The sequence below is a fragment of the Olea europaea genome, chromosome 21 (assembly GCF_002742605.1).
Source record: "Olea europaea var. sylvestris chromosome 21, O_europaea_v1, whole genome shotgun sequence".
Lineage (NCBI taxonomy): Eukaryota > Viridiplantae > Streptophyta > Magnoliopsida > Lamiales > Oleaceae > Olea > Olea europaea.
This window is the reverse complement of record NC_036257.1, coordinates 7,934,863-7,944,756: the sequence shown is the minus strand read 5'-3', so window position 1 is coordinate 7,944,756 and position 9,894 is coordinate 7,934,863. Positions and strand designations below refer to the sequence as shown.

General features: G+C 34.2%; 1 long non-coding RNA gene across 2 annotated transcripts; it reads right to left on the bottom strand.

The window, feature by feature from the left end:
- Window positions 1–702: 702 nt before the first annotated feature.
- Window positions 703–9,017, bottom strand: LOC111370291. Of its 2 annotated transcripts, none has more exons than XR_002698365.1 (3): window positions 8,936–9,017; window positions 7,994–8,100; window positions 703–1,105 (listed from the first exon to the last, which is right to left on the bottom strand). It is a non-coding gene; the product is annotated as an uncharacterized LOC111370291 (long non-coding RNA). The 2 variants fall into 2 exon arrangements; XR_002698364.1 differs by lacking the exon at window positions 703–1,105 and adding an exon at window positions 6,082–6,729.
- Window positions 9,018–9,894: the final 877 nt, after the last annotated feature.

The following is a 9,894-nucleotide window of genomic DNA, read 5'->3' as shown; positions in this document are numbered from 1 at the left end:
TTGATTTCCAAGAAAATCGATCATTACCCCGTTATTTTTTTATCAAATTTAATTCCATCACTTCTGTTGTTTTTGCCTCAACGTGTGCCAGGTTCGTGTTTCATCAATCTTCCCTTTATTTCTAAGTGTAGTAATAATACTACCCATGAATTTTCGAAGTGTTATTATTAAACATGGTCCATCCTTTGCGTGTCTAACTATCAAAACCATTTGAGGTTCTTGTTGTGGCCTTGTCTGTTATATTTATCAGTGTCTCCTTCAAGACTTAGTGATGGTCTGTTTAGATTGGTGAATGATGACTTTTCATTCTTACCAACTTGAGTTCCATTTTTTTTTCTGGCTTGGTTGGTGTATGAGCAATTTTGAAATATCATTCGATTCTAGGAAGAGGAAAATTTGATTGAATCAGTTTTATTTTCAAACTCAATTTGATTGTCACTACATTATATTGAGTTCGAGAAATGGTGTTGAAGATATAGAAATATTGTAAAGAATAATTTTTATGATAATTTTTCAATTGTGTGGGATTATTTTCCTTAATAATTGATTGTGTGATTATCGCACAATCTTTCATTTTAGAGTTATTTTTAACCCTATAAATAGGGTCTTCTACTTTGTATAATAGAAACAAAAGTTTATTATATATTTGTTCTCTAAAACTAATTTAATAAGATCCATTTCTATATAAAAATTCACGTACATATAATGAGAAATGTAAGCATACTCTAAACTTTAGCTAAATATCTACTTGTGTGTCTGTCCCACATCAATTACACCATATAATTTATATTGACAATTGACTTGACTATGAGAGTATCAACGGTAGCCTTCTTGCCTGTCTTTAATTGGTATTCCCAGAAAGCCGGGACTGTACATAAAGGGAATATAAACCAAAAGAAAAGAAACGGAAAGTCCATGCAAATAATGAACAGAAGATCGCCGGAAAAACAGAAGCTTGAGGGAAATTTACCAAATAAAAGGAAGAGGCAAGGGTTTGCCTTATATAGGTGAGCACCGACATCCCTGATCCTTAAGATCTCAAGAACAGGTCTCAGCCAGCCGTTGAATGGGGAAGCAATCCCAACTCTTGAACACCCTTTACAAACTGTACATATATTTTTTTTTTTTTTTATATAAATACAGAGAAAACACCGATCCAAACAATGTTTGGACATTTCAACGAAATAATTCATTCCTCATTTTCTTAAAAATTTAACAAGAAATAATTAAATGGAGAACAGGGTAATATTAAAATATTCAATGAACACAATCGATTTTTAATAATTTTTTCTTAAGGAAATGATTTTTAATATCATGAACTTATTAATTACTAATTATATGTTATAAAAATATACATTTTAGTTACACAAAACGTAATTACTCTAATTTTGCCTCTCAATGCTGAATTAAACAAGGCTTGCTTATGAGTTTATAACTATTATGTCGATTTTAAAAGAAATGCATATTGTAATGACTTGTGATACAAAACTTCGTATATCTCAGCTCCCAAACGTAAAAATCTAATAATACCCGATTTTAGAAAATTATAGACATATATACGGCAACAATTATTTGTATATATGGGTGAATTGCCGGGCAAATCTCCCTTGGCAGTGAGCTAAATAAAACAGCCAATCCCTATATAGCAGTAAAGTAGCCCACTGCCAGTGGAGTAATTGCCCAGTAATGCATCCATACACTCTGAAGAGACATGATTAAAAGATCTGAGCACTCGTTTCTATTTATAGCTCATGAAAATTTGTTGTGTTTTGCATTCAACAAGGATATTTACAGCATATTCTTTTATTCATTAACAAGTGGAATGATCCAATATTCTAGCAATTAAATGGTCGGTATGATTTACAAAAATATTTCAAGCAAGAAACTTGATTGGATCCCCTAGGCCTTAGCCTTAGTCAAGTGGTACTGGTACAATTTTTTACTTTATTATCGAAGGATCGTGTTCACACTGTGGAAATAAACCCTTGGCATTTTCATTGTTGAGGAATAAATTGTAGGAACATATGATTATCGAAAAGAATATTGCAAAATATAATCAACAGAAAGGTAAATAATAAGATATGATTTTTTTTTCTAAAAAAGAAAAAGTTAAGAAATGAGTGTGTATGAAAATGTCATGCAATAAATATGGAAATTTTAATGTTTTATGGTGTCATTACTTACTATTTTAAATACTTTGGTATGTCATTATGGTTAGGGATATCAATTTGTGGAAATTACAGATTCTAATAGATTAAAAATTCTCATTTCATAAATAAGATGACATGTTTAATATTTCACTAATCAGAATTTTTTGAATTAATTAATATCTTTAAAAATTAATTAAATAAACAATTTAAAACCTAATTATTTCCTCCCTCTCTGCCAAATCTCTATTCTTTCTCTCTCTCAATTCCCCCCCCCCTCTCTGTCCAAAATTCCGCCGTCACCGGACAAGCAAAAGTCACCTCGCCGCAACTACTGCCAAATCGTCCTGGATCTGACAGTCACTGTGAGCATCGGAGCCAGCAATCACATCGATCGATCTAAGTAGCGTTGTACGCGTTGCTCACAGAAGTGCAGCCCTGCTCACCGCCGAGATCTGCTGCTCTGCAACTGATGTTTGTGTACGATAGTAAATAACTGTGACCTGTGGTGGATGGAAATCGTTGGCTGTGCAAACGGTGGCGATACGGATTGTGAATCCGACATGTGGTGGGAGACGGCGTGATTGGGAAGGTAATAGGTGTACTGGGAGGGTGTAGCAGGTGGACGGCCCCGATTGTTTTATGGTTTTGAGTTGATATTTCCTGGTTAGAGGGTTATGGGTATTGGCCGGTGATTTAGGACTGTTGATTTGCATTGTAGTGGGGTTTATCGCGGTGATTGTGGGTCTGGCACGATGATTGTGGTTGTGTTTTTGCTGTGATGTGTTAACTTGTTTGGAGCGATGGTGTTGCAGTCGAGAGTTGGTGGTGGTGGCTCTGGCAGTGTATGGTGGTTGCTGTGGAGGTGGTTTGCAGTTTGCTTAGATGACGGTGTTCGCGTGCTGGCTGGGGTTAATTTATTAAGTTGTAACTGTAACATTAATTGTGACCAATTATTTTGTTAATTTGTGACTAACAAATTAGTTGTGACCAAAAAGAATTTTGATTTTGTGATCGATTATTGAATTGTGACCTATTAAATTTTTTATTTGTGATCGACAAATGAGTTGTGACCAATAAATATTTTGATTTGTGACCGATCAATGAATTGTGACCTATGAAATTTTTGATTTGTGATCGACAAATGAATTGTGACCAACAAAAAAATTGATTTTGTGACTAATTAATAAATCGTGACTTATAAATTTTTTGATTTGTGACTGATGAACAACCCGTGACCTATAAAAATTTTGAATTGGACCATAAAATAATATGTGACCTATTAATTTTTTGATTTGTGATCGAAAAATAGTTGTGACCAATAATTTGATAAGTTGTGACTAAAAATAAATTTATGACTAATTAATTTTTTGTTTTGTGACCGATGAACTAATTGTGACATGTAATTTTTTTGAATTGTGACCGTAAAATAATTTGCGACATAAAATTTTTAATTTGTGACCAAAAAATAATAAATTAGTAATTAATTTGTTAATTCGTAACTAATTTATTAATTTTTTTAGGTCACATATATATACAATTTAGTCACGAATTAACAAGAAATAATATGTGACCTATAAAATTTGTGTTTGTGACTTATAATTTATTGAGTCGTGACCGAAAAATTAATCTGTGACCTATAAAATTTTTGATTCGTGATCGAAAAATAATATGTGACCTATAAAATTTGTGTTTGTGACTTATAATTTATTGAGTTGTGACCGAAAAATTAATCTGTGACCTATAAAATTTTTGATTCGTAATCGAAAAATAATATGTGACCTATAAAATTTGTGTTTCTGACTTATAATTTATTGAGTTGTGATCGAAAAATTAATCTGTGACCTATAAAATTTTTGATTCGTGATTGAAAAATAATATGTGACCTATAAAATTTGTGTTTGTGACCGAAAAATAAGTTGTGACCAATAATATGATAAGTCGTGATTAAAAATTAATCCGTGACTAATTATTTTTGAAATTGTGACCAATAAACAAACTGTGACTTACAAAATTTTTGAATTGTGATCGTAAAAAAATTTGTGACATAAAATTTTTGATTTGTGACAAAAAAATAATAAGTAACTAATTATATTGTTAATTTGTGACCAAATTGTATAGATCCGTGACCTAAATATATTTAATTAATAAAAAATTAATTAACTAATTAAAATTTTTAATAAAAATCTGATTTTAGAAATTTGAAACTTGTTTTCTTATTTTTGAAATGTGCCATAATTAATTTCTTAGTTATGAAATTTTCCCTATCAATTTAGGTCGTCGGCTTGGGCCGCTCGTGATTCGGCCCAGAAAAATCCCATGCCAACCCGGCTCGAGGCTCGGGCCAAGCGCTATTTTGGGGTGTTGGCCCAAGCTCAAGCAAACCCGTGTGGCTCAAGCTCACGGGCCTTAAAAAAGAGAAAAAAAAATGAATTTAAAGGCAATACTACTACCATTTCAGGCAGTTGAGTGCTGCCTTAAAAAAGGCAGCAGCTGGCTGACTTTATGCTGCCTTTTAAGGGAGCAGTTATTTAAAAAAAAAAAAAAAAAAAAAGAGCCTGTCCGGCTTTGCTCGAAAAGGCTCAAGTTGAAAGCTCGGCTCGAGCCTAGATTTTTTGGCCAAATAGAAGCTCGGCTCGGCTTGGGCTTGAAAAAAGCTCGCACCAATTTACTCGAACCTAATGTTGTCTTTTTAAGGCAGCAGTTATTTAAAACAAAAACAAAAAAAAAGAGCCTCCCTAGCTCTGCTCAAAGAGGCTCGAGTCGAAAGCTCGGGTCCAGCCTAGATTTTTTGGCCAAATAGAAGCTTAGCTCGACTAGAGCCTGAAAAAAGCTCGCACCATTTTACTCGAACCTCGAGTTTTGGCTCGACTTCTTGGCATCCCTAATTATGGTATTATTAGGAACTTATAATATCTTTTTTACTAATAATAAAATTTCATCACAGCCTTTGCTTTAAGAATCCCCATTAATATTCCCTCCTCCTGCCCAGTCCCGACTCAAGAACAAAAAATTAAATTATGAAAGTTGTAGACTTCCCAAATGAAGTTCCTAATTTCCAACATGTTTCATTTTCTGCACTTCAAGTATCACATCCATAGAACAAACTTAACGATGCGCAAAGTGAAAGTCAGGACTTGGGACCATGGCCTTAACAAAAAGTAAAGGAAAACCCTAGAGGTATAGTCCCATGCATATGCCATTTCTAGTTTTAGCATATCCAAAATGAAGGTGCAAACCACGAAGTATAGAAAATATGCTCTTAGAAATGGAACCTCCATGGCTATTTTGGGGCAAATGGATAATGTGTGGACAGGGGTGGATTTAGGAATTTTTGACACATGGGCTAGAATTTAAAAGATGATATAATAAATTCATATATGAATTAAAGTCAAATTCATTTAATTTGAAGTTGTTCCTGACGAGATTTTGAAACATAAAATTTATCTACAACAGAATCTATATCTATCTTTTGATTAAGTTCTTGTTTGATGAAGAGTGTCATATAATCAGCAAGAAAGTCATCCTCCATTCTATTATCATGATCCGTCTTCATGTGTTTCATTGCTGAAAATGCTCACTCAGTAGTCGCTAGAATCAGATAAAGTCAGTACAAGACGAATCAATCGAGTAACCATAATACGAGTCCACAACTTGCCACTCTTAGTTAACCGTCGACACAACTCAACAAGTGTTGATACTTGAAATTGAGATTCACTCTTCATATCTAGCTCAAAATGTCGCAACTTATATTCCAAAGTACGAATATCTTGCTTTCAAAAATCCCCATGATAGAATTTTTCAGCAAGTGTACATAGATATCATGAATGCTAAATGATTTAAACGAATTTTTAGGGTCCAAAGCTGCACTGAGTGTGAGAAGTTCAACTGATGTATCATTGAATCTTGTATTTAATTCTATTAGTACGAAATCTATTATTTCATTGAAAACATCAAAGTGATAATGATGCTCCATTGTAATTTGATCACGAGAACAACAAGGACCAACCTTGTACAAACTTTCTAGGTTGGGTATCTCAATATCGTGTTTTGAGCAAAACTTTCTTACTTCCTGAAGAAATTCTTCCCAATCATCATCTCTCCCTTTTTAAGGAGTTTTGTTGTAGTAGAAACAAGTCTTATAGCAGCCAAGATGATTAAAGATTCCCTTTGAGTGCCTGACAAAGATTATCGGTTAATCTCATGATGTTATGCATTAAATGCAAACTGAACACAATTAGAAATTTTCATATGTTTGTAAGTCCACAAACTTCGCCCCGAGATCTTACATTTGGACAATGGACAATATGATTTTCAAACACCTTGCAAGTTGTAGTGTACGTATCTATTAAGCTCTTTATAGAGTCATTATGAGAACTTCAATGAGTTGCTCCTGATCGTTGTAAATTATTCACTTGATTTGCTCCTCTTCCAGACTCACACTCCCCTGTAGCTAACATATGCTCAATTTCATTTCTTTGAGCAGATTGTAACTCTATAATGCGCTTATGGAAGGAAGTGATAATGTTGATAATATTGTCCAAATGAGAAACGAACTCCCAAATAACATCAGCTTCTTTAGCTGCATAAACCAATACCAATTGTAATCAATGAGCAAAACAATGGATATTAGATGCATATAGACAATCTTTAAGAAACAATGCTTGAAGTCCATTCTAAGTGCCCCGCATATTACTAGCACCATCACATCATTGGCCTCTCATTTTTTAGATTTGATGATGCAGTGTCAGTGACGCTTTTGATACCAAAGTAGCGTTCCATCAAAATACACTGACGACTCACAAACCTCAAACTAATGGCCATTTGTTCTCTCCTAGATGGATCTTGTGCTTCAGCAACAAGAATACAATAGTACCCATCACCAATTTCTTCTTGAATCATCATTCTTACTTTATTCGCTATTATGTGTAAGATTTCTTTTTGAATACTTGAAGCAATGTATTGTGCATTTTTTGGAGTATTATTCAAAACAACTAGATCAATTTCTGCATTCATTTTTGCCAAAATTTTTATCATTTCAAGAAAATTTCCGCGATTCAATGAAGATGGAGATTCATCCTAACCTCTAAAGGAACAACTTTGGAATGCTAGCCATCAAGCACTTCGAATTGAAGTATTTAAACGTAAATGATGTTTCTTAACTTCTGAATTCAATACGATATGCATCATTTTATCAATATGTTGAGATAGTTTCATTAAATCTTTAGCTCTTCTCTCACACATATTATGATCCGATGATCACAAATGCGTAAGAAACGCACATTTTGATCCATCATTAACCCTTTTCCATCATTTATATTCAGAAGTTACTAGTGCCAAACAATTGTACGAATTCCCATCATTTTGAAAAAGATAACAATATCCCTATTTGTTATAGGTAAATACTCTAGCCAAGGAAACTAGTTGAACCATTTTGCCTGACAGCAACGAGACTGAGATTTTCCTTGTGTCTTTGGATACTCAACAAGTTTTGGTTGATAAGGCCCAGCCTTTAGATACGTCACTCTAATCTCATCTCGCAGATGAAAAGGAAATTCAAGTATTTGCTTTCTTTTTCCCGGTTCTCATTCAATGCTAATATTTGAGGATGAATATCGTTCGGTTTCTGGTTGAAATAAAGGTTTTCTTTAGTTAGTCCATCAGAAGTTGTACTTTCTATAGGTCTATCTACCCTTTGGAAGAAGGAAAACAAGTTCTTATTCTTCTTGAGAGGTGATAAAAATAATTTATTAAGCCAACAAGGCAACATAGACAAATAGGTGACAACATTCAATTCAATATTTGCCGGCAAGGCAATAAGTAGAGAGATGGGGACATTTACTTACTATGGTATATGTTTTTGGTTGGCAGACACCAGACAAAGATCTTTCCAACATGAATGAATTAGTAGTGTAAATGCCATTTTCTTAGAAATTCTTCCAACCAATTGTGACTGCGAATAAACAGACAAAATCAAGAAGAAAAAGAAGATCAAATAAGCTAAAAAATCAACTTGTATTCTACCATGTCAGTAAGTGACTTATTGCTGAAAAACAAGAACAAATACAAATTTCATTTTGATAATGCTATTAGTGAACCCGTAAGGTTACACTTGAATTATAAGAAACATTGCACTTGTTTATCAATTTCAATGAGGATTTAAGTAAGTATATTAAATTCCAATGATTCATAATTTCATATTTCAAATTGGCTCATTTCCCTTGTCACTCACTTCCATGATATTATTCTATTATTTTAAATAGTTACAGTGGAATTGGTTTCGCTTTTTTGTTATCTTACTATTATATCAATACTTTTATCTTAGAGCCTCATAGATTACATGTTTTCACCAGCTACGGAAAGATTCTAGGACAAAATTGAGAAGAAAAGCCTAAATGCCGAGGGGAAAAAACGAAAGTCACCTCTTTGATAGTAATTATAACTTTTCAACACCAATTTCTCTCTCTCTCTCCCCCTTTTTTATTTTTTTTATTTTGAAAAGCTTAGCCCCCCCCCCCCCCCCCCCCCCCTTTTAATTAATTTTGGAAAGCTCAGCACAACTGTAAGACAGAGCCAGGAACGAGAGTAAAAATTTTTATTCCATTTCATCCATACAACCCAAACTCCAATAAATTTTGTATTCTATTTCTCAAAAATCAATATACAACCCGTTCTCAAATCTCAATAATCCATATTAAGTACTAAAATCTAAAAATATATATAAAAAATCGTCCAAGTTACAAAATACAAGAACTAAACTCCAAAATGGCAAAATCGAAAATACATACCGTTGGCAGCTAGCCATGGACTGTTGGCTAATGGCTATGGATCGAGACCAAGATGGAGCATGGTGGAGGAGTTTGGGGAGGAAGCCAATGGGTTAGAAATGAAAGTGTTTTAGGTTTGGGTTTGGTTTATAGGGTATTGAAATTTAAATTTTGTTTGGGCCAAGAAAATGGAGTTGGGTCAGGCTATCTTTCTTTTCTTTTCTTTTTTCTTTTTCTTGGGGGGGTGGGTTGGGGGAGGGGTGTTGGACATGGGCTGGCAGCTGGACATACGCTGCTCAATCAAATGAAATGGGCTCAACCAAAAAAAAAATTGTGGGCTACCTGAATGTGGGCTTGGGTGAGCACAGGTAGTAGTCTTGGATCCTCCCCTGTGTGTGGGGGAAAGAAGTAACAAGGCTGTTCTCTATTGGCAAGGAAGTCATGCAAATGCATACTTCTTCTTTGCCAAAGAAGAATTGCACTGCCATTTTTCCCGCAATATGTAAGCAACAAATAACTCTCAGAAAGAGATTGTTTGTTTCATCAAATCAGTGGGATAGTTTAAACTAGGATCGGACTAGCTGGCTCAAGCTCGGCTATGACAGCACCGAAATGGTTTGTATTTATACTGTATTAAAACTTAAAACTCAATAGGTTAATTAAATGTGTTTGACAAAGCTTAAATTGTAATCTATGATGATTAAATATATTTTTCATCCACACATTTTGTATAACTCACAACTACCACTCTCTTATTGTATACATAATCCCTATGATCCACAAGTTATAATCACTCCCAAACATGTTGTCACCTTTATTGCATTATTTGGTTTATCTTTGGCTGGAGTGATCATTGGGATAGAATGAAGCACCATTATTGAGAACAACCGTGCTGGACGGACTAGGCCAATGTGGCCCTGTCCAGCCTAAATGGCACCCCCCTCCATAGGGCATCGACCCCCTCGCAGGCCTGCACCCCC